The sequence below is a fragment of the Bombus affinis genome, unplaced genomic scaffold (assembly GCF_024516045.1).
Source record: "Bombus affinis isolate iyBomAffi1 unplaced genomic scaffold, iyBomAffi1.2 ctg00000119.1, whole genome shotgun sequence".
In the NCBI taxonomy this organism is placed as follows: domain Eukaryota; kingdom Metazoa; phylum Arthropoda; class Insecta; order Hymenoptera; family Apidae; genus Bombus; species Bombus affinis.
In genome coordinates, this window is record NW_026108853.1 from 376,443 (window position 1) to 403,168 (window position 26,726).

General features: G+C 34.8%; 2 long non-coding RNA genes across 2 annotated transcripts; one reads left to right on the plus strand and one right to left on the minus strand.

Annotated features, from left to right (window-relative positions):
- Nucleotides 1-24,767: 24,767 nt before the first annotated feature.
- LOC126927473 (uncharacterized) lies at nt 24,768-25,375 on the minus strand. Its single transcript, XR_007715516.1, has 2 exons — nt 25,227-25,375; nt 24,768-25,110 (listed from the first exon to the last, which is right to left on the minus strand). It is a non-coding gene; the product is annotated as an uncharacterized LOC126927473 (long non-coding RNA).
- Nucleotides 25,376-25,416: 41 nt separating this feature from the next.
- LOC126927479 (uncharacterized) lies at nt 25,417-26,262 on the plus strand. Its single transcript, XR_007715522.1, has 2 exons — nt 25,417-25,490; nt 25,601-26,262. It is a non-coding gene; the product is annotated as an uncharacterized LOC126927479 (long non-coding RNA).
- Nucleotides 26,263-26,726: the final 464 nt, after the last annotated feature.

A 26,726-nucleotide genomic window follows, 5' to 3' on the forward strand; every position in this document is an offset into this window, starting at 1 on the left:
AGGGCTCAGATACCTACATTTTCTCAAAGACGTACGGATTTGTACGACACTGTCTATAAAAAGGAGTAACTCTACACTGAAACAGAAAATGTTTTCTTATAATATTTCTACTACAATACCGTTTTTTTTTTTTTTTTTTTTTTTATGACTTATTACTAATTACTTATCATTTGTACTAAATGAATAACTCAATTAAGAAAACCAAAATGTTATAAATAATAATCTGTATATCTTGTGTATCAATATGTAATTGGATATTGTAATAATATTGGAATGTCTTTGATCAGGGATATGATAAAGAACACGCGAAGACTACGTTCTTTTGAACATCTTTAATATCCATCATTTATAACATTAAACATCTTTTTAAATATTTAGATAGATTAATACGTAACTCTTTATATATATAAACATTAATTTGAAGTTACAAGCTTAGAGAAATTGGTCGATTAATATTTATAGATCGGCTGTCTTGATAAAAGGCTTAAAGAAAGCAAAAACATAACAATGTCGCAAATATAATTTATAGTTTAACTTCTTTCTTGTATCTGTCTGCCTTTCACGATGTTTTACCAATTACAATAAGTAATTTCGACTTCTTTGCGCTCCGTTTTAACGCATTCGAGACCGAAAGAAATTCATATCAATCAGTAGGCATAATATATATAACTGTACATAATATATTATAGTATAACATAGTATATAATTTTATATTTTAAAAACATGAGGCATAAAATTTAAGATTGTCATCGATTTAAAATTAAAATATGAAAAGAATATTCCAGAGAGAGAAAAGCACAGTATCATTCTAACAAAACATTCAGATCGTACTGACACCCAGGAATCGTATTACAATAAAATCTCGGTCTCGAATGAATTAACACGAACGATTAACATGAAACACACTTGCGGCTTAAACACCTTCGATATCGAGGAAATTCAAACTTTACAAATAAAAGCAGCCTGTTCCTCTTTCCACCACAGACTCTCATACCATATCCGCTCTTATCCAGGCTTTTACTTGAAATCTCTGTCTATTTACAATTTAAATTTACCCGGACCACTCGTTGAGTCGGCAGCCCTTTATAAATATATAATGAACCCAGAACATATACCTGTGCCCCTAGCTGGTATCAGCTCTAGTAACGTTCATACCGGAACTTTCATACGACGCCAATTTGTCACGCGTGAACATCGATTCTTTCAGGGGTCACGGCTTTATGGGATTATATCCTTTAAAGTAATTAAAGTGATACTAATGATACAGAATTTTTTACAAATATTTAATATGTCCATAAAATAGGAAGTTTCGTGCTCTCTTATTTTATATTAATTATAAATTAGTAAGTTTTACATTTGTTATCTATAGATTTAATAAATTATTAAAATTCCATGAAGACATATTCTGGAACACATTAGAAGATTTTGCTGTAATTTACAACGGATGCTCCGAGTACGAACAGGCAGTAAACGAACAAATAGAAATTCAGGCTATTGTGGTAGTATAGCTCACGTGGGATTTTAAGCTCGAATTGGACTTAAACGTTACGATCGTCGTGAATAATTACGATATATACCCTGTACGACGAGCAGAGAATCTTAAATTATTAACGGCAATTCCTTTGTGCAACGTGCAATTTTATTAACGGCCTGTAACGAATGAACGGCTCGTTTTGAATAAAGTTTACATTTAGAAAGTAAACACAGAAACACATTTTAAGAAACTAAGATATCGAGTTCTACTTGTAAACATCAAGTGCTCTTCGTTTGAGAAGATTACGAGTCTCTTCTTCGATAACGACATTAATTAAGAAGTTTCGATACCGTTTATGACATTAAGATCTCATTAGTAAAGTTATATCATTAAAATCTTACTGTTCCTAGAGAATATAATATAGTTAAAACTTCCAGAGGATCAACAGGTAAAGAAATTGTTGATAAAAGCATTGTTAGTGACAACTGACTGTAATCGATATCTGCTGGGTGAAGTTGTGTGTTCTGAGAATCTGTGTTAATGCAAGGATTCTGTTACAAATCATCAACTAAAGAGCCAGCGGGCACGTCCGACCGATCGATCGATACCACGAACCTCGAATGAATTAACGCTCAAGGTGGAACGGATTTAATAGATCGAGTGTTAGTGTAATTTGACACTTTGTTTACACTTGCTTTATGCAAACAAAGTTTGATGTTCTGAACTCGATGGTTATAAGATCTTATTGAAACTCCAGTATTTCACCCGCACGGTACGACACTTTGTTGATGATTGTCCTTGTATGTTGTTGATACTCCCCATCAGCCGTTAAATTTTGTTCGTCTATCGTACTTTTCTAGCCAGAGGTATTCCCTGATGTTTTTCCCTACTGTCTAAGTCATCAGGTTTGCAGCTCGGGGAGGACAGATAATTCGGAATTTCCCAAAGGAAGGAGAGGTGCCGTCCGAGCCATAAAGGGACGGTCACTCAAAATGCCGAATAGATTCATTTAAATAATTATGAGAAACAAGTAAGTTTTGTAAGCACAAGTTTTCAAATGTTATAGTTTGAATCTGTTCTTATAATTTTAAAAAGACCTTACAGCCAGGATCTCTAAAAAATTCGATGAAAATTCTCATAAGACATCAATTGAAACAATTAAACGCAACAGAGAATGGGTATAATCATATAATTCCTCCCCATTTCAAAATTCATTCATATACATCGATTTTTGTTTTCATATTTGTTTTATGTGTGAAGAATATGTATTTATTGGCATCAAAATATTTTCTGTTTCAATTCGTCATTTTAGATCGAAACTTCCAAATATCGTTGATTAAAAATTTTTTAATTTTTAAAATGAAAGGCACTAGTTATAGGACAAAAAGTTGTTTCAATTATTTGAACATTCTGCTTCATTCCTACAATAACATATTTTATTTTCAATGAAAACAAGAAACAATACTATTGTGTATAAGTTTAACGGAGTGACACAGGTGATTTGTAGCTAACACTGTAGCTAACATAGTTTCTGCAATATACCCTTTAATCGAATAGAAACAAGGGGATTTTAGAAATTTCTATTAACCGACAGTATTGTCAACAAGTTTTAACAATGACTGAAGGTTGCAAAATTAAATATAAATGATTTATTAATAGCATATGCAGTGTTAAATTTGTAAATAAGCAGTTTATCTTTTAAGAATAACAAAGACACCAGAAAATAAAAATAAAGAATATTCTAATTATATTGCAAACTAACGAATAATGTAAAGAATTTATTTTTGTTATCTATATCACAGATTTTAGGTAAAATATTAATTTACTTATTATTAGGAGATTGAATTTGAAATATAATTATAATTTATAAGGGACACCTTTAAACTAGCAGATATTTGGTAGCAGTTCTCTAGCCTTTGTACAATATAACACAGTTCAGTTTAATTGAGTTTAATACCTTTGACCAGCCAGTTTCCAATTTCATTTATGGCATAATCTCCTGACAATTTCATACCCTTCGAAAGAAACACGATTTTCTATTATTGTTTTACAATCGCGGAATATGATCAGTGTTTCAATTAAGCTCCACTGTTTTAATTTCCCGTCTACGCACGATGTGGGTACACCGTTTTTTTGTTGTTTTTAGATACAAGTGACGAGAAATTATGAAATGATATTTTAAATTTAAACTGATTTCATTCATTGATTTATTGTAGCGACAATGGTAACTTGTTTAAATAAAGATTTTATAAATAAAATATTTAAGGTCTAAAATAATAAATTAACACATGTGAAAACATTAAAGCTGTTACCCTTATTCATGGTCTTGTTGGAACGTGTTTAACGAGCGTAACGTAGGCGTGAAAACGAAAACGTTGAGACTCTTGTGGCGTAAAAAGACTGAATTCCTCATAAAAATACAAGAAACGAATACAAGAAACGTGCACATAGTTTATTCTCGACCTTGGATACATAGAACCAAAAAAAAAAAAAGAAAAAAAAAATGGGTTTTCTGAAACTTTCGTTTCTCGTGATGAGTACTTTATGATGCAATAAAAAATTTTGTCTGAAAATTATACTCAAGATCAATTTCATGATCCATTTTCTCTAACAGATCTCCATCTTCCACAGCTATAACAAATAATTTTTTCACACTCTATACATTTAACATCGATTATAATTCTGATAATTGAAACACCGAACATCAATGTGTTTATTCACTACGCTAACACAGATAACAATTAACAACTTTGACAACTTCCTGGACACCCTGGGCAATAGATTCATAGCTGGATTCCTCGGCTGATCTCTCCTCTGATCATTCCCCCGTGATAGTAACATAAATGTCCCCTCCTATTGAACCCTTCACTTGTGCAGAGATCATAGAAGCAATCAGTCGCCTAAACCCCAAGAAAGCAGCAGGTCACCACCTAATAGGAAATAAAAGCAATCAAGTAACTTCCGATAAAAGGGATTGCACTGGAAAAAAAACAAGAGATTAAGAAAAAATTCTGAAAGAGACACAAATCAGTAGTATTATTTTATATTACGTTGCGAATTACTTTTCAAAGTAATTCGCAAGTAAGTAATTTCAAAGTATTTCAAAATATAGAATAAAAAAATTAAAATATTACAATTACCATCAATAAGCTCAGCGTCCACATATGACTATGTGACACATAGTGATTGACGCTTCCAGATATGGGACTATGGTTCTGAAGTGAACCATTTCTGGGTGAGTCATCGACGGTAGTGACATTAAATTCGATCGGATCTTCTGTGGGGTTTAGGCATTCGATGTTGCAACATCTGCGTTCAAAGCGGAACTTCTTGCACTTCTGTAATAAAAAGAAATCGATTAATTGTACGGATCAATCGTCACTAGACTATTTGAAAATTCAGGTTATTCAAAGAATGAAAGAAGAAGGAATTGCTCCAATTCCACCATTGCTTTAGCAAAACTAGTATTTGAGAACCATTAGTCAAATATATTATAACACTAATACTAATACTAACGGTTTCACCGTCGAAAAGTGGATCTTTCTAGCATGTCTACGCAAATGAAGGTTGGAGGGGGGAGGGGGAGGGGGGAACTGTACATGCGCCAAACACCTTTACGTTCGTAATTTTTCACACAAATTTACAACTGTAGGGAAAAAATTATCTCTGATGTTTCAGATGTTAGAAATTGACAATATCGCATAACGGAATGCTGTGTTCTAGATATTCTATTTTTGTTTACGAAAGTGGTACAAACGAAGTCCACTTAAGAATAGTACAACAAAATCGGTTTGACGTTAGGTTATCATGCAGATATCGCGGCTTTTGCTTTGGAAAGCACGCAACTGCCAGTCTCGTCGTCCCTTGTAAACGAGAGAAAGATATTGTAATTGGTCGGGATTAACATAAAACTCGTCGCATGCGATCAGATGGCCTGAATGTTTAAAAAACGAGAGTAGAGTGCGTGCTACGTGGTTCTAACAGTTTAGGCGGAAACTAATTATTGTAACCGGAGCCGAGATATGTAGCGATATTACTTTCCTCGACAAAGCGTATAAGGTGAGGAAAGAATCGCGATAAGGTAGAACAAGAGACAGGAATTCTTTACGTAAAGCAGATCTGTCAACTAGATAGAGATCCTACAGCTATAACTACAGTGAATCCGTACTCTGGCGAATTGTCGTTTCACAAATAAAGCTTCTGAAAAACGGAATTCATAGAATATAACTGCTGTTGTAAGAATCTATATATCTGATTTTGCTGCCGTATTTGTCAGAACGTTTGTTTATCAAAAAAACGCATCCTCTGTAATCTTCTGTAGTTTAACAAGGCACAGTTAATAAAAGAGATAGAGCGTTAAACGGTGACGATTTAATCACAGTTAAATAGATATTGGTCTCTTTAGTTAAAATGCCCTATGATTTATTTGCATCATTTTTTTTCCATGCAATTTAAAATATTTAAATAAACAATATTTACCAAATATTCAAATATTTAAAGAAACAGTAGTCCATACAATATAATTTTATTTGATGGTTATTTGATATTTAATATTTTGGTTTACATACAAAATTGAAATTATACTTTGCTTGAGGACAAAAATTCTAATTGCATTCCTAACATATACCAATAATTATTGATCGAAATAGAAAGAACTGCAGGACTAGGAAGATTACTTAGCATCTTATATAGCCTGGCAAGGCTCGAACGTTTCATCTTCCTGTAGATTTTCTTTGCTTTTAGACTTTCCTTCCATTTCTCTGAATTGGTATCTTCTGTACACTATTTATAAAAGAAGAATAAATTACATGTTACATCCAAGTTACCAATCCAAATAATTTTAAGTAAGAAAAGAGATCTAATGCAGCAGTTTCCACTTAAATATAGATCCGACGATTATTTACGAACAAATAGTATAAATCTTTAGCAATATGAAATTCGCAATATTTATTCAAATATTTATATTTATAATACGCCATTAGCAAAGAAGACATGTTTGCGTGCGTTATCGATTTTACGCTTTTGCCACGCAAACATGGAAATTGCGATTCGAAATTGAATTTGCACTGGAAACGGTTGACGTTACGACATCAATAACATATTTCAAAAACACTGACGATATCATACGGAATCAGAGAGATTCTATGAGAAGTTAAACGCATAATCATCCTATTGTAAATAACAGGAACAGAAAGTACACAAGGAATAATACAGAATCATCCTATCATCCTATCCTATTATACAGGATTGCTTTGATTCGAGCTCAAACATAGGGAAATCTGAAAGAATTTTTCGCAGAATTTCCTTCCCCTTTGAATTAGCTTTTATACAGGAACGACTTTAACCTTTTCAAGGAAATACCTATAGAGTGTGACGATCTATGATTTTAAATAGAGAGGTATATCTGAAAAGAGGTGGATGTAAAACGTAGCATATAAAACGTAGATCAAATCTTTATTCAAGGATTTTTTTCTCTTCGCAGAGAATCAGGTTTTCAAGAACGATCGAATATGTATGCACTTGATTTACACGTGAAGTTGTCATTAAAAATATTGTTGCGTTTAAAAAGATAAATATTCATTTAAATTTAATGAAATTGTTAGTCCAATTGTTTTAAGCTTAAAGATATGTAGGTGTCACATTTATATATTGAAAACCTGGGAGCGGCATTAATTAACAAACCTAGTCACGCGCACACGTACTTTAAAACCATGCTTGAAAATCGATATTCCCTGAAACAATGCATCGTTCTGCGCTTCCAATTTATTTTCGCACGAAGAATCAGTCCATTCATCGTTGCCGTCACCATCGCTACTGTAATCTATATTACTCGAATAAATTCTATATCTTGATTGGAAAATCGCATATTTTTAACGAACTTTCTGTGTTTTTTTTTTTTTTTTTCTATGATTTTAATTGGCAATTTCCGAAATTGAACTATAGCTTGAGAATAAACCGATAATATTTGAGGGTATATATACATACATCATGTTTTTGATGGGTTTTGTAGTAAAATAATTGTAGAAAAAGCAAACTTTTTAAGAAAAAATTACCATATTCGAGTAATAAATTATAGAAAATTACCAATGTAATTCAGCTAATTAGTGCCCCAGTTAATTTCGATGTTCACTACCACGCCACTTAAGAAGTGGTTTCGTGTCCGAGCGGATTTCCCCCACGTAAAGAAAAAAAGAAAAAGAAAAAGGAAAAAAAAAAGAAAAAGAGAAAGGAAGAAAAAGAAAAAGAAAAAGGAAAAAAAAGAAAAAGAGAAAGAAAAAGAAAACGAAAAAGAAAAAAAAAGTTAATTTGGATGTTATAAAATGTTATATAACCAAGAACTTATCTTCTACTTGGTAGTCGCATAAGAGAAGACCGAGCCATTGAATCGCTCAAATAGATTAGCTGATTCGCTTAACGTAATTTTACTTCCGATGACGTAAACAAGAGCAGAAAGTACACAAGTAATAATACAGAAATGTCAAATGTACAGAAGAATAAATTTCGTTAAATCATTAGCACGTAACATTTCCTTATAATTCCATTTGTGTATAGCAAAATAGCTTGTGTGCTTTCATGAATTATAATTGATATTTAGAAGCTTTCATGTAGGTAGATATATAACTCGTGTTAATTAGTAATTTAACAATACATCATGACAACATATCATTTTCGTTTCTTCGTTTATCTCGTTATGCGCGTAAACGAATGTGTAAATAAAGACATATAATCAACGATAACATGTAGTGGCAAACATGATAATTATCGACAAAGGAGAATATTGGTGAAATGATTGTGGGTGATTTCACTCGGTGTATCGGTACATAAACTTTGATAGACATTGCCGGTGGATTCGCTGTCGGTGAAATCGTGTCGATGAAATAATTGTCAGTGATTTAAAGATAACCCAATTTATTGATCTCCCCTTCATAGAGTTGTACGTCTCTCTATAAAACATATTCTACCTGGAAGGGCTGAAACATTTAGCTTAGTCACACTAAACTGGACTGGACTGCAAGTAAGAAGATTGAAATGCAAAATTCACGTGTGAGCGCAACGATTTAGATGGAAAGTTCGATAAGGCGATTATGTATATTAACCCGAAAGAAAGCTCATGGCTTTGCAACGCGTTACACGCAACACGGAATTTCCCTCGCTGAAATAATCCTATTACAACGATACGATTTTCCTTAACAGATCTCGCAATGTAATTCTCCCTCTACAACTTTTTATTAGGTTTGAAACACGAGAGTTTCGAAGCTCTGCAAAGTCTCGCGAATCTAGAAGTCGAGTTTCAACGTATTTTCGCTTCTTATTTTATAGCTGTTAATAGTTATTATCTCACTCTGCACGTACATCAAACGAGTACTTATGTAAATCCAAAGGAAACGGAAACAACCGAGAATAATTGAGGATAATTCGAATACGTACCGATTAGTAAAGTGTTTGGCAAAGAAAAAAAAAGGAAAATTGTATCGGAGAAATAGGGGAAAAACGGTGGCGTACATCAAGCAATCTTTATGGCTGTAATACATTTATTATTCATTTATGTTCATTTTCTATCGCGTAACAGACGTTGAAATAACTGGCAGAACGAGCATATAAATCTTGTATCGCTCGACCTGACTTTTCCCGATGGAAAAATATTCACCAGCCTGGGATCGTGCATCGCTAATTACTCCGTTCTACTTTTCGAACGCGTTTCCATCCATACAGGAAAGCAAGAAGGCAAACCCTATCGCACAGTCATGAAGAGATGCAAAAGCAAGAAACCAACCAACGACATGCCGATCGACATGGTGGAAGCAGTCCTACAGAGGCTATTCACCATGGGACACGGACCCTCCCATTACGAGGGCCGCGAAGAGGCAGAGACCGAAGAAGAAGGAGACATCAGCTTCAGCGTCGTCATCGGCGAAGGCGATGTCGTCGATGCCGCCGTAAGAATGAACACCAAGAAGGCTGCAGGAGTCGATGGAAGACTCCTGGACTGCTGGAAGCAGGAGCTGGAAGCAAGCTGGAACCAGACTGCTGGAAGACGGCCAGAGTAATACTGCTAAGGAAGCCGGGAAAGGATCCCAGTCTCCCTAACGCGTACCGGCCGATAAGCATACTCCCAGCCATGAGCAAGATCTGGGAAAAATGCTTTAAGAAGATCATCGAGAGATGCATCGGAACGGACCCGTTCCATCGGAGGCAGTATGGGTTCAGAAAGAAGAATTAGCTTAGCGAATACCGATAAGAACAGGAAGAAGCTGAAACGGGCACAACGAACGGCCCTGTGCATAACAACGACGGCATATCGTACCGTCTCCCACGCGGCACTTTGCGTGTTGACCGGAAATCTCCCGATCTACATAAAGATAAAGATGCTCGGAGAGACTTACGAGTGGAACAAGATCCATAAGACCAAGATCGGCGCGGATGACGGCAACGAGCTGAAGGGGGAACTGGAGGCGCAAGGAAATTAATACCGAGTGCGCTGCTATTTACCAAAAAGAAGATGGACATCGATCATCACAGCATGCAGCTGTTAACCGGGCATGGGAGTGTGGCGGCACTCGACACTAACTAGTGTCGGACGACGGCAGCGACATCTACAGCCCCCAGTGACAATTACAGCGGACCAGGCCCAACTACCACAGCTATCACGCACGTCCAATAAATATATAACGCACACACGGCCACCTCTACAGGAGTTTCGGTGTCTATAGAAAGAGGATTGGCAAGAGCAGCGACAGCAACTGTCTCGACTGTGGAGACCCTAACGACGATGCAGAGCACGCCCTCTTCACGTGCCCGAGGTGAACGGACAGAAGGATTGAGCTGGAGAACGCTCTTGGCGAGAAGATAGACGTGGACAATCTGATCGCCACGGTGACCGCCAAGAACGAGAGCTGGGATAAATTCAGGCAATTTCGCAAGACCGTCATGTCTCACAGGAGGGTGACAGCGAAGGCCTTGAAGGAGGCAAGGAGGAGAACGAGAGCAACAACAACTACGCGGAGCAGTGAAGGCAGAGATACAAGACAACAAAGAACCACAGAAGGAGATCAGCCCAGTATTCTGAACTAGCTGAGAAGATGACGAGAGCAATACTGAATATACAGAATAGCTGCCCGACGAAGAAGATACAACGGGGCATGAAAGGACAACCCTGATGACTGCCGACAGGTTTTACCGGGGTTGTCTGTCCTCAAAGCAAAGGAAAAAGGAGGAGGGGTTTTTAGTGGGTATGGCAACAACATCCGCCCGAGTCCCACATAACCCAGTGATGCGGATCACTGGGTATGCGTAACAGCATTTTCCCCTCCTCACGCAAAAAAAAAAAAAAAGAAAAAAAACTATACACTCTATCAATTTTAAGTTGATAATTTCGTTATTATATAATTTTTCTTAGTCTAAACTGAATCCAGGAAGAAGAACTTTCATCCAATTACATACTTCATTAATTCATGAATTGTATTCGTTACCGTACGTACAAAAAGAAAGTTGACTGATATAAAAATTCAAAGGATAGAACTTCTAAGCTCGCGATTGGAAACAGATTCAGTTCAATGGTTTAATTTGCCATTTAATTGAATTCTCTGGCAATTTCAGCGAACTGTGGGCTTTAAAAGTGTCCCGCATTCAAACGCAAGACTTCTCCTCCACCTTTCTCTTTCTTTCAATTCCAACCTCAAGTAATTGACCTATTAATTCGACGATATATTTACATGCTCGCAAGGGATTCAAACAACTTCGTTGCGTTAAATTCGCAATTATAACCAACAGGAATGTCTCAATCAATGTGCAGCTCGAAACAAATAATAGATAATTAACTTTTCAATATAACGATTGATATGTTTGATGAAGAAAAATGTATGAATTTTTAAAAACGTCTCCTAGTACATTTAGCATTTTTATAGTAAAAACTTAGAACACACACGCACACATATACTATTCCATGAAATGATTTACACAGCTATGAGTCTAATCCTATCATATTATAAAGGGATGAACGAACTTTTCCTAATAAATATAACTTTATACAAAATCTTGTTTAAAAAAATTAGTTTTTTATTCTCACTAAATTAATTTAATATCAGAATATATAATTTTAGTCGTTATCAAAATTTTATGTCAAATGCGTTCATAGATATATATATAAATAAATGTCTAATCCTATGTATTTATTTCAACTGAAATCTTAACTTAAATATTTATTAACAATATTCTGACGAATATGCAATGAAAGATAAAAACAAGTTTATTTTTCCTATAGAATGTCTCATGCTTCTTACTCATTTTATGTTTCTCGTTGTCAGTGCGTAACTACTTATCAGCCGCATGAATGCTAAGTTTTACTACTGAGAAACGAAGAGACATATAGATGCAAATATACGCTATCTCGCGTGAAAAAACATCAGATACATTAACCAGAAGGAATATCCGATACATATAAAATTCATAGCGTAGTTATTTATACATACGGAATATTTCTTTCTGTATGAAATATTCTTTCTTCTGAATTCTTATTATAAATGTATGTCCATTTCCTACCTTAAAATGTCTCTCCTTTGAAAAACTCCATTTAAATATAACGATCAACAAAATATTACCAATAAAAATATTGAAACGAGATGCTGAAAGAACCTTTTAATGAAGTACAAATGATTATTTCAACTTTAATTCTGTTAAATTTGAATTGAATCATTTATAAACCGAACAGGTGTATAAAATTTTATTGCGTAAAAATCGTGAAGCTGAAAATTAGGAACGAATAACGAATGAGTAACCTAGTTTCATTAAAAGGTACGTGTACGCCGATCCGTGTAACAACTTCGACACTCCAATTATTATAAAGCATGTATCCTTCAGAGATTTTTTGCGCGAACGCAAGATACCTTTTACACGTGCAACTGAATAAGTGGAACGTGATTTTCGATATTTCTTCTTGTAGAACTTGTAACAACGTAACTGTTTCACGAATATTTTCCCTGACACTTTTACAACGATGCGTAGAAATCTCCTTTTATAATTAATAATTTCAGCATTTCTCTGAACAGTTTCGTTGCGATTAAAAAATATACAAAGCTTACGACGTGCTTGTTTAAAAATATTTATATGGAACAAGATTTCGAATTTGTCGCGTCAATCGCGATCTCAGCAGGTGTAAATTAATTCGTTCTAATGAACGAATAAATTAAACGATTCGTGACAAAAATTATCCCTGTCCATGTTTGTCTTTCTAAAACTAATTCAAGGCGAGTTAAATGAATCGCTGTGTACCCTATTCGCGCAGCATGTGTTTTAACGACCAGCATGCAAGCGTTAACGGTGTACTTTAGTTTCTCATGGTTGTGTTAAGCTGGTTGCTCTTAGAATGAGCATATACTTACCGCAGGAATTGAACAGCGGAGACGCCCGCAAGATGTTGACTTCGAATTGTAACATATGCAGTGTATGCAAATCCAAGGTCCCGGCACATACATCTGTCCATGTAAGACAGATCGTCCTTCGAAATCAGTACAGTTTCCTCCTAAATGCACTGAAAACGATTACCAGCGTCAATATCTTTGTCACTCGACAATCGTACGCGCAGTTACGCTAACCGTTTTAACGCCACGCAGCGTGATCACTCTATTCGCGTACCGTGGTAAATTGTGCCACGATGTATGGTCACGATCATTAATTCGCAACGCGCTCAAGCGTGCTCGTCGCGAGTCATATCAGAGTTTCCTCTCGTAATTACTCGTTTTTCAAATAATCATAAACCAAATAAAAAAAAAAACCAATATAAAAAATTACCTCTTGAATCGGAAAACCAAATCCTGCATTATAGAATGTTATCACACAAACGAAACGCAGAGCATAAATATTTCGCAAACTTTTGAGTGTTTGTTGTAACGCTTCCAGTATAACCGATGAAATGAAGCGCGAGCACGTCGAACGGTATATTTCGATGAAAAAAACAGGATGAAAAAGGGCAGCGCGATCGCGTCGATCGGTACTACTCGCAAATAAATAAACGAAGCGCTATCGCGCTGCACAGCACAAACCGATACGGAGTCTTGAAACATCCGACACTAAAACGGTTAATAACATTACGAAAACGACCGTACCAGGAAATTTTTGTTCAACGGATCCGCATTGCGGCTATCACGATGCTCCTTCGTTGCATCGATGCTTCATCGATGAGATTAAAGCACCGTTGAAATAGGTTATTCGATTTCTTACATGGGCAAAAAGTTTTTATATCGTGTTTGCTGTTTTACTTCGCAAGTGTGCTTTACAGTATACGTTAGAACTCCAAGTCGAGCTATCCGAGTTAAAGTCTCTTGAAACTTAAAACGGCACTTAAAGGATATAGGTATAATAGAAGGTTCGTTTAAAATTCAAAAGTGTATATACGTACATATACATTTGAATAAAAATAGCGGATAATCTCAAGTAAAAAAGTAGGTTCGTGTTAGTAAAATGGTTTCAAAATACTTGTCAAAAGTCAAACGACTTGACTAATTAAGAATGGATGTAAGAGATTGAAAGCAAAGGGCATCTAAGAGTATCAATTAAGTAACAAACTCACGGTGACAAAGAGGTTTTCACTCGCTCGAATTCAAATAAATCGGTTAATTTGAGCGAAACTTTAGGTGCACGAGAAGCGACACGCGTCCTCAAGGACTACGAAGGTTCTACTCGAACGAATGAAAACTTTTCTCTGGCCCGGTGTGTATACACAAGACGTGCGAATTTAAAGTGCAGATTGTATTAATTGAAATAATTGGTTGGTTTGATCAAATTAATCGTTTTAAGCTGAAATGACGAAGGTCATCCAAGTAATTGATGTCCACTGTAATTATTTGTTAATCGCGCGTGGAATCGGAACGATTCGACCTCGTTCCAACGCGAATCGTTACTAAGGCAGAGACGGCAATTAATAATTGTCGCGTCATTTGTTCGATCGTGTTCACAAATTCAAATACGGCTGAGTGGCGAAAACCATTTATAACACGTCCCGTACCGCGTAGGTCGTATACATATCTCAGGATGAATTTTTCGTACTTCGCCGCATATATTCTCCATGTCAGACATACCATAAAATATTTCGTGCAATCGCGTATTCCTGTCTAATGTCAGGAATTCTCTTTCCATAGGTCTGCGTTTTCCATATTATCTATTTTGCTTATCAGTAAACATTCTTACAATTTGTGATTAATACTGTACGTACAAGAACGTTAAGTTTTTGACGTTGTAATATTTCACATGAAATAATAATGGCTGTATATCGACTAACTTATTAATTAATTAAATTCGTGTATATCAAGTTTCCTATCATTTAATACTTTCGTGTAACTACAGAGATTTGATACTATGAAATGAAATATAAAACTTGGTAAAAAAACGCGCTTCGTTAGGAAATGAGGGTAATGATGCAAATATTTTTTGTAGCCATTATATAGAATTTCGATGGTATAATTAATCAGTATCAACTTACCAGCCCCTGACGGGAAGAAAGTGACGAAAATAACCTGCAAGCAGATGAGAATTGCAAGTATTTTCGAGTACAGGTCCTTCATGGTTGTAAAAGATCAGGGGATGTTGTCGCTCTAGAATAGGCGAAAATCAGCTGTTTCAATAACTGCTTTGTGGGCACTGGAGTGCGTAGACCAGAAATATCTGCGACAAAAATCAGAATACATTTGTTTTCACATGATTCGATCAATTTTGTGTAGGACTAAGCTGATTGAACCTAACACGGGATAATTGTCCAACTTACGACCTTAACAAGCCCGCTTGATTCTCTATAAGTGCTTGAAATTGATGCTTGTATTCTTTCCAGATTAACAAGCTTTGCCCCCCCCCAACCCCCTCCCTCTCTATTTCCTTAGATCGAGTTAGACTGCCACAACATATTATCTTTCTTCTTTTCTTTTCTTTTTTTTCGATCTTTTAAAGCCTTAAATCGCTGGTTATTATAGTGTATACATTCAATTACTCTGTAAGTCGTAAGTACATGTTTTACGTTATTTTTTATTTTCCAGCTAAATTCCACAAAAACAAGAAATATACTTCCAACGTGTTTTCACGTGTCTCTAGCAAAGATCTGAAAAACAAGTTGCGGCGCAATTTAAAACGACAAATAGCACCGTGTGTCTCGTTGTGGCAACGCACGCTTCGTCAGCTTTTTAAAAGCGCTCTCTGTCTGCTTTTTTCTCTCTTCACCGCCTATTCGTTTTTTCTTAACGAGTGAAACCGTTTTTACGAGGACGGGAGCACAGAAATGACGTACTGGCAATTCTGTTTCGTGATGACACAAGCAGCCCGGTTTCAGTGAATTAAACCTGGCCCCAAGCTTCCAATTATCTCTCCCTTCCTTTCCTTTATTTTTCCCTTCTATATCGAGTTTCAGGTTTTCTAAATTTCCATTACAATCAACTATGGCTTTTCTCTATTTTATATGTTAGCCGATGATTCATGGCAAAAACGTCGGCTGTAAAAATATTTGGAGTTGCAACAGCAACAAGTGTGTTTTCTCAAACAGAAAATATTGGAAGCGTACTCGTTGGCAAAACAGTTCACGGATAGTTCGTCCTCTGCTTGTTATTTGTTTCAATACCGTTAGCAAATAAATTCATGAAACATAGTGGTGTCGCATAAATTGAAAATAAAAGCTTTGCGTATACTTGGCAGTTGAACTTTGGCTATTATACGTATGTTATATATGTAGTATCGTGGACAAAAGGCCTAAGATATCTGCCGAACCATAAACAATGCCGCGAGAGCCGCGGCATCGTCGGGTACATCAATGTGTCGTCGGTTCTTTTTAAGTGGATAGTTTCGTGGAAAGGGCCTGCGTGACTCTGGCCACGGGCGTTTCGGGACACGTGTCCGATAGGACGGGAAAAGACAAAGAGACGCTAAAGGCAGTGTTAGTTGAGAAGCCGGAGAAGACGGATGCAAAAGGTGTGCAGAGTGTGACTTGAGAAGCGAGAGCGAGCGAGTGTAGAAGCGGAAGAGTGTGAATCGGGAAGTCGGAAGCCGTCTATGAGAATAAGACGTACGACAGCATCGTAATCATTTCGTTGCTTCGAACATTATTTATTAAATCAAAACATCATTACTTGTCCTTTCCTCTAAGACCCATTAAGATACTACATATATATATATATATATATAGAAGATTGCTTAGAATTTGGAGCTTAATAACATATGTCAAAATCATTGACATTAAAGAAGGTGAACCTTACTTACGAAATTTCCTTCCGTCAAATGATACATAAAAATTGAAAAAAATAATATACATAGTTTTGACTTTCTTCCGCATTATAATTTGAATCACTCGATTTATTCGACTAAAGATAATCAAGCAATAACCTCACTTTACACGTATTCTCATCACGTGAAATAGATCACATCAGGGATTTTCAAAAGTCGATGGAATATTAATGGCGATTAATTATTTATGGATGTATTCTGCACGGTTAAAGCAATCGCCTAGTGAATTATCGAGTTCCAGGAATATGAGCGGTAAACAGGATTGCAGCTATAAATGACTCTCTAACGTGTATATTAGAGATGAATTTGATCATTTATCCTCATAATATGAAATACGCTTTCAAGTGGAAATCATAATTAACAATTTCTGGCAGCGAAAAGTAAATAAATCGATACGTTTAAATCAATATTAGAATTTCTTAATATTTTTATCAAATATTTTTATCAAATATTTTAACATCGTAGAAGTGTCGTTGGAGAGAAATATTAGGTTGTTCCAAAAGTTTCTTTCGGTTTATAAAGAAATGATAGATGTACGATATTTTTTGCATTATATTATTTTATTCAATTATGTGCGATCCACCTTTCTCCAATTTAATATAAAATAACATAAAACAAAAAATGCTGTGTATCTATCATTTCTCTATAAAACGAAAGAAAATTTTGCGAAAATATAATAGAAATTTAGCTTTAACACAATATAAAAATGGATTGTTATGCCCCTAGGAGATAAGAACAATATGATTAATATTAATAATGAATACGTTAACGTAACGAAAAGCAGCTTTTGCAGAAGGCTATAACCTGAAAATGTTTACTAAAGAATGATAACATGAATTTTCTTAAGTACCCCATTTGATACTTAATCTGCTTTGTAAATACTGTACGTCCTAACTTTGAAAGAATGCAATTTTAGCCAGAATGTTTCAAATTACCTAGCCGTATTGTTTCCTTGTAATGTAATTTATATTTACATTATCTCGCGTAATTCTTTCCACTTTATTGACTTCTAAACGTTAATGTAATATAATTTTTATAATATAATTTTAATCGAAGTTATTTAAAATTTGTAGTATCTCATCCCTACTAGAATAATATTAACAAATGTGCAGAGCTCAAGTCGAATAACACCGGCTCAGATAAATGATCATCAAACTTACTTTTGTTATCGTCGATGTCAGTGATTTTGAACCAGCCAACGTCCATGGCAATCAATATTATTTAGCCGGTCTTAACGCAATGTAAAAAGCAAAAAAAAGAGGAAGGAAGGAACAGGGAAGCAAAGAGATAAAACGAATTTTTCATTTTCTCGAAACTAGATCGAGTTTCAAGCTGCTCGTAAAAGAGTCTGTAGCCAATCCGACTAAATTCGACGAACCGCGCTTGAAAATTCCCAGAGAACTGTGATAACCATCGAAATCTGTACAATTTGTCGATTCATCGCTTGATTAAAAAATGGAACAAAATGAGGCTGATCAGCCGGCCTTTCAACTTCTAATGATCCCTATCGTTTTACCCTAGGTTGAATGCTACGATATAAGCCGAAACAGCTATAAGTAGGGTTCACGTGATTGCCGCCATCTATTATTCACGCGTTACACATTCGCCAGACAGACGCGTCTAACGGTTGACATTGTTTTCTACCCTCAGTTCCAACGCAATTACGTTGCTACGTGCAATCAAGTCTCGAGTGAAGCTAATGATAAGTTGTTGTTCGATCCTACACAATTACTAAAATTATTCAAATTAAACTAATTTAGTCTAAAAAAACAAGTAATTTCGTTATATATTTCCTTTCATAATAAGCCATGGTTGGAATATAGTAGCTGACGAAAATATTCGTATATTTGTAGAAACATTTTAGGGCTGTATTATGCATAACGGCACTATAGAATTAATACTGTAACAGAATTCTACTATCATGGTTATGCTGGTAATATTCGAAACAAATCTGAAAATCTATGTAGATGTTGTAAGATATTCAGTACGAGTACTGTGCATTACTGGTATGTACATAATCACGACGAGATAAGGAAGGTACTGTTCTCTATTGCTCATCGCTACCCGTTGCTAGTAGCAACGTACTATGCATATATATCTCGTAAAGATTTTAAATGTAGCCAACGAGACCATTTTTAATATTTGACTATCGTGACCCATTACAGTTTCATCACTTTCGATTAATTGAACACGACCCGCACCTTAAGACTAAAATACACAATATAAGTATGGCACAGAAAATCTTTTAAAATTTACGGACGACTATTTATGGTATTTAAAGGCAGCAAAGATAATAATTAGCTGCGGATTTTCCTCGAATCGTAGCATACAATATGGAATCTGATTATTAAAAATTACAGTGGAAATACAGTGGATTTCCATAAGATATTCGTGCTTGTGGCATTTTGGAAATAAATTCTTAACCCAAATGGACGACCTCGATACTCGAGAAATTTTGTGAAGCTGACGTCAATGGCGATATGTACTGTTGTTGTGCTATCATTTCATAGTAAGCTGTATTGATTGCACTTCTATTCACGGAATTGATTTATTCCACACAAAAGTTGACAACAATAATCGAAAAAAGAAAAATATATTACCGCCTTTCACATCAGCATACACAAGCACATAGGATTTCACACGAATATACACACTTGTAAATTCGACGAAACGATCAAATTTAATTATTTTTCGATTTTTCGGGCATCAAGTACTACATCAAACGTTACACATCAAACGTTAAAATACGGCGAGCATACAAAATGTACAAACCACTCTAAATTAATTAACTTTGAACGTTATTGATTAATTAAAACAAACCACTGTTGCGTTGAGTTTTACATTTTAAAAAGTTGTTATCCGTTTTTGCTTTGTTTAAAACTAAAAACAGGACTACGTTCATTGTAAGTCGTAAATATCCCTTTTATTTATTTAAACAAACAGATATTTAAACAAACAACTTATAAATATATAATTTATTTACGTATATTTGTAATATCTGTTTTATAAATTTGTACAACCATTTATCCATTTATCTATTTTATTTGCATATAATTTTTATAGACTTTTTTTTCTTTTTTCTTATTTTTTTTTTTTTTTTTTTATTTAAGAACGAAAAATTGTGATTCTATTTTAAGACATGTCAGACTGAAGCGATACGCGATATATATTTCTATTCGGATTTCACCGTCGTCGTAATCGATGCTATTGGAAACGTTTCACGATAGACGTCTTACAAGCGCTTGCAATGTCCGTCATGTGTAAGGCTCTACCACTGAATCGCGGCTGCCATTTAGTGATTAAGGTCGATCACTTAGAGACGTTAATCCGCCATAAGGGTGAGCAATACATCGAAGCCATTATTGAAAGCATAGTTACGCGTTAATTTCATCGATCTTATTCACAAATAGAAGTGTACAAATTATAGGATTTCCAAATATTTAGTTTAGTTAAAAGGAGATATGAAAATGACAGGTATATTCAAAGGATAAAACAGAACCGTACGATTGTAAAGTTTCAAATCATTATAACTATTTAAATTTGAAAAATCTTACTATATTTATACAATATATTTTTATTAAGAATGGAAGAAATTTCGAAAAATCCGCCAACACTTTTTACTATCGTCTTGAAGCACACCATATGTTAAGCTTCTTCGTCGTTACAAATTTTATCGCGGATGTAACGAACGTTTCGAACATGTAGCACGCACGCGTCAACGCCTACATTTGGATTTTAAATATATGTTTTATGCATTAAATGTATTTGTACTTTCTTGCGCAATTTCTTTTAATTTGTTACGATATGGAGGGTTTAATTACGTTTAAGATATCTATCTGAATCCTTTAAATTCAATGTTCTTTAAAACATTACGTTACGTAAAATAATCGTTTTTCCACTTTATTGTATCATAAAATAGTTACTTAAATTCATATTACTTAAAGAATCTTCCTACAGAAAGAATAAAAAAGAATAAAATCCTATATGTTAAATTTTACGTGGTTGATGGAATACATAGCGATGACGAGAACTAACTACAGACAACAAGAAACTATTAGCGAAGGCAACTGGTGACTATGAATGTCGTCTTTATAATATGTGGCGACTAAGGAGAACAACTACCAACTACGGATAACAAGTAACAACCAACTGTCTCGTTTCTAAGGGGCAACTAACTTGCAATTATCCTCCTTTGATGGTTCCTGTAGCGTGATATACGTCTTGAACGTAGTTAAAGAATATGGTCGCTGCTGAATGGCGATTTGACAGCAAGGCGATCCCGCCAGTTCAAAGCTTGACATTGCAAGCTACCGAAGACCATTAATCTTGTTATCGAATATCTAGCTTTCAGAAGAACCCTTGTGATATGATATGACGTCATGACATTTTTATGACGAAGATGAACAAACACCGACCTCTAACGAAACAAATTTTTATTAAGTGCCGTATGTGGGTTGCAGGCCGGCCAACCAAGGAAATTTATCGAATGTATAAAGTAAAATATATACGAATATATTGGATATATCATAAAATGCCCGCGTTATATCGTCTAAAGAAAGCTAAATTTAAGGAATTAAAAAATTGAAATACCAATTATAAGAGAGTTAATTAAATTCAAACCTATCGATGGTCTCATAAAGACCTATATTTCCTGGAAATTGATATCTTTCGAATTCTAAATTCTCCTTAGAAAGTATCATAGAGAAAATATGAAACTTGAAAAGTACATCACGCTGATGCCTCGATAAACCGTCGTGTCGATAAATCCATGTGTCCGAGCGATGAATTTTCCCCAAACAACAAAAAACTGAAGGGAAATCTTCTTTGAAGGACGTGACAAAAGGTAGGGGAAGCGGGAACAATGATCACGCGATAAACTGATGGTGTACGTATAGAACGTGTACGTATAGAACGTTGCGAGAGAATTATCGAGAAACAAAAAAAGAAAAAAATAATCGTTGGCCGGCGCGACTATACGCTGTCGACGGGCAAACAGCGACTGAGACTAACTGAAACGAACTCTGTCGCAGTACGAGCACGGGCTGCGTTCGCGGGTCGATCGAACACGTTCTGCGCCTCTCCTCGGCACCGGCGTCAAAGCCACCCCCGATGGCTGCAACGCACTGGTGCACTTGGTGGTCCTTCCTTTTTCGTGTGATATTATACCAGCATCTGTGATGCCATTTCAAAGACCGCAATCAAAGCATTAAATGCCAGATTAAAGCGACGCGATAATATTACCCCAATATTCGTCCGTAAATGTTACCGTATAGATGTTTAATGCTTTATTATGCTTCGATAAAGCAATAACACAGAAATAATTGCATTATTATGCTTCGAATAATTTACTATCACATGAATCGTTCCACAAGAAAACATATGTTTCACTTTTCCCCGTAGTATGATTGTAATTTATAACAAATATTTATAATTTATAATTTAAAATATTTATAATTCACTGAAAGTATCTTCCTGTCACGATTATAGGCGTAAAATGTCAAATTAAAAGTACCAAATTAAAAACATATGGTATCCCGAAACCAAACGTACGACATGGCGAATCACGATGATACGATAAAAATTGATCTATGTCTTGATTTATTCAAACAGAACGAACTTACTCGAACTTTTCCAGAATAAACGATTTATCCGATAATATCCGTCACTAGCTTCTCTTCCTTCAACGGTAACAACTGACACCGAAAGCTCGAGAGACCCGAACGGTGAGACGTACCCAGAAGCAATGCAGTTACCTGGGCAAAGAGTCCCAAAGACCAAGGACGTAGGAAATTTCGAGAAACGGAAATGGAAACTGGAGTGGCGCGTCAATCAGCACTGACGGAAACTAATAAAAATGGAAAAAACCAAACTAATTCGTTTCACAAATTATTAAAACGATATTATTGAAAATTTCACTCGATTTTCTCACTGCACACGTCAATATTTGTCGAAATATCAATATTAAAAAGTTAATAAAAAAAAATATCCTCTTTCTTCATACCTGTCTTTCTCCCGGGCGGCGAAGGAATACTAGAATGTTCGAGAACAACGGATACTTTTTGATTTTATCTCAATATCAATTTCAATCTTTTTAAACGAAATATAATCTGAACGATGAAACGTTTGATCAAATAATGTTCTTCGTTCGATGCTAAAGGAAATTGAGAAGAAACATCGAAAATTCGTTAATAAAACGAATTTCTTTGTTTCTGTTAAATAATAAACTTGATATACGTATTGGTTTTTAAAATCAATATAGCTAACCAATGGGCACACTTTTAACAAGGGTGATGGAACATACCAAAAATCTTTCAAGATGGTCTTGGCAACGGAAGAGTCGAAAATATGACAATTATGAATGAAAAATTCTAATATTTTACAGCTGGCAACGATAAACAACTCCAGATATTCTCCTAATTAATTTACAACAAATTCGCGTATATGATCGATAGCTGACGTCACTGTGTCCCACAGCCCTTGTAAAACGATAAGAATTTCCTGGGAAACTTGTAGCCACGAAATGAAAAAGATGATAAAACTTCTAACAAGAGTACTGAGACGAGCAACTTTGTACTTACCCCTTCGGAGTAGGGAACGTGATTAAACGTCCGCGAGTTCGAAACTTTTGTAAGTCACTGCACGGCCGCTGCTTATGGTGGAAATGTAATAGATATAAGTACAGAGCGCGTGAGCGAACTAAAAACGCGATATAGGGGTAAAGAGAGAGACCGTTCCGTCCTTCTCTAATGCCCGCGTACTTGTACCGGAAATGTGTAACAACGGTAAACGAGCGCCGTCAGTGTCCACTAGTGTGCATGCCTGATTAAACAAGGACAGAAAATGCTTATATACAGCCTTCTCTTTCTATTTCCATGTCGCATCCATCTTACTATACAGTAGACAGGATTCGACTATTCCATCATTATATTCGCACCCTGCTTACGTGTGAACTAACATTGCCATGACAACAAATCGTTCGTCTCCTGTTTGATGCTCAGTTTTCAACGGAGTTGAAGGGAAACTTTATAAGAGAAAGGAAGTGACGGATTGTCTCAAAGTAATAAACGAAAATTCTCGTAACTATCGAAAAACGATAGTCAATACAAGGATATCATTATCACATTTAAAACTATTACAATGAACGGTGATTTATCGCTGCAAGGTACCACAAATAAGATATCTCATAATTTGCGAAAAGACTTTGGAACTTCCATGACAGTCATGAGTGTGTTTTGTCATTGATTTGCCATATTGCGTTTTTCACAATTGTTGTTCATTTTTTGTGATATTTTACACTCGCACATAGTATCTATGATTTTTTCTTTCGATAATTCTTATAATTATTGTCAATAATTAATTATTTATAACCATTTACGCTGTATTATATATCATTAAGATTTATCTTTGCACGTATCAAGATAGTAGATAACAAAATTATGTTTATATATTTATATTATGTGTATATATTTAGATATCTTCTTAGTTGCAATTTTTTCGAATAATATCGGCGACCAATCGAAATAGAAATTAGTGCGGAAAGAGGGGAAGGAACCAAAATTTGAAAATCGACATCGGTAACTCAGTAGTTATAGAGTAACTCAATCGATAACGTAGATTAACTAGTTATAAATGAAAATATATTTAAATTCAAACTTTAAAAATTAGAAATTAAAAGGCAGAAGGCAAAAAATTATCGCCGAGGATTTATATAATAATAAATAGACAGTACATTCTTTTTGTCTGTCTTACCTAGAAATAAAACAGTTAATTGATGATTATCGTATAGTGTGTACTCATAGCATAAAATTTGTTCAATGAATTAAAAATTATATTTTTTAGATATGTAGACATTAGCGATGTATTAATCCGGGAAGCTCGTCTACCTCGGAAATATCGAGTCTGCGACAACGTCGATTTGGAAATTATTCTTACAGAATATGAAAATTATTACAAGATGAAATTCCAAAAATATCCTATATTGTGCAAGAAAATAACTGAAAAGGAAATAAAGACGAGGGAAATGACAAATGCGAACAAAGTGTAAGAATTTAAATTATTTAACACTATTCAACGTTCTCAACGTATTCAACGTATCGATTACAATATCATTCAATCTTTGAAGAAGTAGTAAAACGTGTCAAATCTGTTAGCAAACAAACGAGAATTGAGTCTGTATCTGGGTCTGTGAAAGGGAGGAATGCACAACAGAAGATGAGGGGTGATGCTACGGATGATATTAATCTCGCAATGACAGTGACATCAATTTTCGCCAATGAAAGCGATGAATCTTCATCAGAAGAGGAGAGCTATTTAACATCTTAATGGAACAATCCACGCAATCAAAGATATCAAAATAGGCTCAGAAGCTTTATATAGACAATCTGGAATTATGGAAGATTATTGAAGACATTTCATGCGTAAGTTATTTTCGATTAATATACGTATTGTAAATACTGATTTCAGTAAAGCTTTAAATAACGAATTACATAACACTTACGGAAATTAATACGGAGATTATGCGCCATTTCATCTTTGTATTGTCGTAGGAAATCATACTGACAAAATTAAATGTATATTGGGACAACATCGTAGGCCTAGAGGAATGTAAATCTGCTATTAAGGAGGCCATTGTGTATCTCCTCAAGTACCTTATCTTTTTTAAAGGCCCATTTTCTCCCTGGAATGTCAATGCACCTTTTTTAACATAACGGCCAGCTCATTGGTGAGCAAATGGAGAGGTGATTCCGAGAAGTATATCCGTGTAAGTTGATTTCCTTTGTCTATGAAGAAGAGATTCTGGAATATATCATATATAATAATAATCATATATAAATAGAATAGTTACATTAATACATTTGTTAAACTGAACAGGTTTTATTTGAACTTGCCTATAATTTTTCGCCTACAATTATTTTTATCGACGAGATTGACTGGATAGGCACAAATAAAGGAGTAAACTGTACATTGTCTGAACCTGCAAAGAGATTCAGATCAGAACTTCTTTCTAGATTGGATGGATTAGTATCTAACGAAAATTCTAATGTAGTTCTTTTGGCTGCAACTAATTGCCCTTGCTATGTATATCACGCTATTTCAATGTTTTCTAAGTAGAAAATATCTTAATATCATAATTATTCATTATCTTAATCTTAATTATTGTGTTGTGCGGAATATTCCTTTGTTATTATTAATATAACAGAACAATAATATTTATTGTAAATATATTATTAGGGACATTGATGCAGCTTTACGCAGATGCCTTGAAAAGAAAATATACGTATCATTACCAAATGAAGTTACTCGACTTGGTATGTTCAAATTATACCTTAGCAACCAGTTATTAGAGAATATGGATGTTGTAAACCACATAATAAAATCTACTGAAAAATATTCTTGCGTGGATATAAAATTGCTTTGTAAGCAAGCATGGCTGCTCGAAATAAGTCCAATATGGGAAAAACTTGAAAAAAAAAAAAAAAAAAAAGAAACATCTGTTACGACTTTGAAATATGAATTAAAGAATTATGAAATAATAGCAAAATTGTTAAAAAACAATGTCACCTACAGTTACGGATGTGGATAGATATGAAGCGTGGAATAAATATGTATGCCATAAGAACATATTTTAAAAAATATAAATGCTTATCATATAAAAATATAAAAATATAAAAATATAAAAATATAAAAATATAAAAATATAAATGGTTATAAATTATTAATATAATTATCGTTCGAAAAATTGTTCGTGTGCGTGCATTTATGTGTTCGCACGGGCTATAAACAAGTTTGAAATGTTCGTTCTACATATATACGTGGTATACATATTCCCTTATAATATATAATATGTGTAATCTGAGTGATAATATATCCACGTATTACATATGTGTTAGTGTATTTTATCGATAATTTGTCTTTTATTTCCTCTTATCTTATTGACGCATGTATGGGCGCGTATATGCGCCGGGCGAAAGCTATGGTTATATATGGGATTGTTAAC